This window comes from Sesamum indicum, linkage group LG6, assembly GCF_000512975.1.
Source record: "Sesamum indicum cultivar Zhongzhi No. 13 linkage group LG6, S_indicum_v1.0, whole genome shotgun sequence".
In the NCBI taxonomy this organism is placed as follows: domain Eukaryota; kingdom Viridiplantae; phylum Streptophyta; class Magnoliopsida; order Lamiales; family Pedaliaceae; genus Sesamum; species Sesamum indicum.
This window is the reverse complement of record NC_026150.1, coordinates 1,733,408-1,737,450: the sequence shown is the minus strand read 5'-3', so window position 1 is coordinate 1,737,450 and position 4,043 is coordinate 1,733,408. Positions and strand designations below refer to the sequence as shown.

Sequence of the window (4,043 nt, the reverse complement as noted above, 5' to 3'; positions counted from 1 at the left end):
GGGGTGGCGCAGGGGGGGCGAGGGGGGAGGCGGTGATTGGCGGGTGGGTTGGGGGTGGTGGGGATTATTTTTATTTTTTTAAAATATTTTTTATAATATATATTTTTAATCAGTAAAATTCTCAGATTTTTTTTTTTATAAATTAAGATGTCACGGTTAATATTAATTTATTAAATCCGACGATTTTGGTATAATCAAAACAGATTCCGATTACTAAAATAAAAAATGATATAAATCAAATAAAGGTGTAACGATCATTTTTTGAAAAAAAAAATAATACCATTAACTAAATTTAACAGAAATGAGCAATTGAATAAAACAGAAAGGGAACTTTTTGCCTATTTTAAAATAGAGGGGAAATTTTAACAAACTTTTAAAAAAGTATGAAATTTTATGCATTTTAGGCATTTAAAAACAAAAAGTACATGTCAACATCCATACACTAAATATTGCATGAATTAAGTGTCGGGACGGCATGCGGCCACGCGCATGGTTAGCGCGGCGAGCCCTCAACTCTTCTTAGTTTCTTGTCCGAGTACCACATTTACTTACATTTTCCGGCTATCATATGCGGAAACACAAGACAAGGCTTTGCTATTAAATCGGACAAACATAGATTAAAGGGAAAATTATATTAATGGACTTTTTCTTACAGCTTCAAACTTTCATATATATTATAAGCCAACATATATATTATTACCTCATGTGTTTCTGTTCAGAGCTACGATGATGTCAAACCCTTCTTCCATACACTTCTCTGCTGCTCTCCTTGCCATCATCTTATTAGGTACACATGTTTAATTAATCTATGTTATTCTAGTGATAGTTTTCTTTTCTTCTCTTTTTTTTTAATAGAACACATCAAAACGCTTGAAATTAGACTTAATTACACAAATATTCTTTATCCTCTATAAAATTACAATTACAACTCTTGAGGAGGTTAATATACCCAGAAGTATATATAAAATTTCAACATTAAATAGGAGTGCCTTTATAATTATAGCTACAGTCTGAAATGATGCATTTTGTAATTTCACAAAAGGACAGGGGATATTGCGTAATTAGACTAACTTTGGGGTATTTAAGTAATTTATGTTTTTGTCTCTATTATTATTTTTTGGATCAAGAATTGGGAGGGTTCATGTTATTTCTAACACTTTGAGTTGGATTATTTGATCCATTTTGGTGGTGGCGCAGTGGCGGTGGCCGCGGCGGCGCCTTCCCTTTGCCCGGCCACTCAATTGGGGACCAAACCGGTGAAATCTCTTGCAATTTGTTCAAGTTCTTGCAGACGAACTTTTGGCTTCCTATATTATAGAGCAGTATGTCTGAAGAAGAAAATGAGCACGTTTACTCCCGAGGTATTACTTTGAGCTGCTGGTGCGGTTGCACTGTCAAGAAAAGTAAGGGCAAAAAGTGCCCGCCGCCACGAGTGCAACCTCCTCCGCCTGCTGCGACGGCAGCGGTGTAATAATTCCTGACCGGAAAATTTCTCCGGTGGTATTGAAAATAAGTGCCTAATAGAGATAAGATTGATATCTAATCCTATATTCCAAAGAAGCGGTATTCAATATTTCAAAATACATTTTACGGAAAAATATAATCTCACACTTTTAGAGGAAGCTTAAGAGTAATTAATCCTTAAAGTAATCATAATAAATTTCATGAAGAAGAATATTTTATTTCATTAAAATGCAACAGCTGAATGAGTAAAGTCATGATCCAATCATAAATTCACATTAATTAGAGGCTATTCTTACATGATAAGCTCATCATAAATTTATTTATTAATATTGAGATGTAAATAAAGTCAGCAAGGCCAGTAGCAAAAGCAGACTTCGGTAATGAGGCCGGGTTCGAGGCTGTGGCACTCAGCCCTGACGCTGGATCCATGACGCTGGATACAGGCGTCCCAGCAGGGTTGGTTCACTTGGCTTCTATTGCATATCACCGGCACCCATGGAAGCCCTTCCTTACAGTCATCCTTTGCATTCACGCTCGAAAATTTCATCATCTCCCCTGCAATCAAATCAAACATTAAATATTTAAGTATATCAATTTTATGCAACTGAATATATATATAAGTTAAAATTAAAGGGTACCTGATAATAAAAGAATAATGTAACATAAAATGAGATGAATAGCGCTAGAAAACTTTAAATTTCTCATATTTCTTTAATATGTGTGTGTGTGTGTTTGTGCATGGCTGTCTGTATGGATTTTATAGTAGCGAAAAATCGAAATTGTTGTCAATTTGATTAAATGTGTGATGGGATTATTAAAATTTATGGTGGATATATAGATTATTGTAATAACTTTTTCCTTACATTAAATGATGGATAGAAAGTTAAAGAAAATGTGACTATACTTATATTCTTTTATGTGAAATAGTCAAAGGTTACATTTGGAGGGATAGCTCTCAAATTAATTATTGATAATAAATTGTTTAGATTTGTTTGAACAATTTTAAATTTAAAGAATTTTGAGTCTTTCGATTCTAATATCAATTTTTTTTAATATTGATGGATTTTAAATTAATTTTTTAATTGTATTTTATTAAATATTAACAAATTTCAAATTCTTCTCATATGGGGTCATGCAAAATTATTTCTTAATTTTTTCTCTCAAATTCAAATGTAGTCTAAAAGATTACTAATTTCTCCCTTCTCCTTTTCATAATTAGAATAATATTTTTATTGTGGCTAAATTATCGTAATACTTTCTTTATAATAATATTAATTATCTATACTTATTCCTTTCATGATTATAAAAGTATTTCAATTGTTGATAAAATTCGCATCTCAAGATCAAAAATTCAAAACAATGTTATCATATGATCAATAAACAATTTGTATTGTTGCAATTATAATCTTCTTATGAAGTAATTGCAATAATGTGATATTGGTTATTTGCTTGGACATTCTTTTTTGGTCATTCTTTTTTTTTTTTTTTTTGTTAAATTGGTCTACTCTAGGTGCAAATCAGTAAATTATAGTTATATTTTCTGAAATTTAACATAATTATTAATAATACTTCATCATTATATAAAAGATTATAAATAATCTCTAATTTTAGCGTCCGTCAAAATGACTCCGTTCTGTTAGCCTCTGATAGGTTTCGATTCATTTTTTTCTGATGAACTCTCCAATATATTATTTTGAATTATGGATTTAATTTTATATATTATTTTTAAAATTTTCTAAAATATTATTATGGACTAATATGCTTTATATATTATTTATTTTACCCACCTTCAAATGTTTTTACATACTTTCATTTTTTAAAAAAATCATCAATCGTAAAGTAGTAATTTTCACTCCATTGTCTAGTGTTACACAATTATTTTTTATTTAAGAGTGTATTTATAATTTCACAAACAATGAAAAATAATTATAATTATACCAAAGAACAGAAGAAGTAGCTGTAATTTACCCTATTATTTGTGCATTCTCCTTCATTTTCCTTTCGTAAATCAGCATAAATAATTACCATGCAAATTAAATTAAATTAAATCAAATCAGCATAAATAATTACCAATTTATAAACATCACTTTGTGGGTCAAGCTTAACAGGAGGAATTATCCATGAAGCACATTATCATCTTGAGAGAATACAGATGGATGCCATGTGTACGAACCGGATGAAGCCCACATGTGACCGTGCTATTGGAACGTTGTTGTTCATTTAAGGCAGGTATTCTTCTAAATCTTTGACCTCTTATTATATTGTTAGACCCTTTTATTGGATTCATTAGTTGGGGTTAAATCCATTTTGCCCCCCTGTGATATAACAAAATATCAAAAACCCCCTTATGAAATTTTTAATATCAAAAATCACCCCTAGGTTACCAATAAATAATCACACAGCCCCCTGGTCAATTTGAATCTATTTTTTTAGAAATAATGACTAAAATACCCTTATAGTCAAACCGGTCAACTAGGCTTATTAATATATAATTATTTTAATTTATAATTTTTAACATATATTTATAATACATATAATTATAATTTATAAAAAAAATTAAAAATTAATAATTATACCCC

At 30.2% G+C, this 4,043-nt stretch overlaps 1 long non-coding RNA gene across 1 annotated transcript; it reads right to left on the bottom strand.

Moving 5' to 3' along the window:
* LOC105163288 lies at positions 1,661 to 2,203 on the bottom strand. The gene is made up of 2 exons (XR_847899.1): positions 2,103 to 2,203; positions 1,661 to 2,019 (listed from the first exon to the last, which is right to left on the bottom strand). It is a non-coding gene; the product is annotated as an uncharacterized LOC105163288 (long non-coding RNA).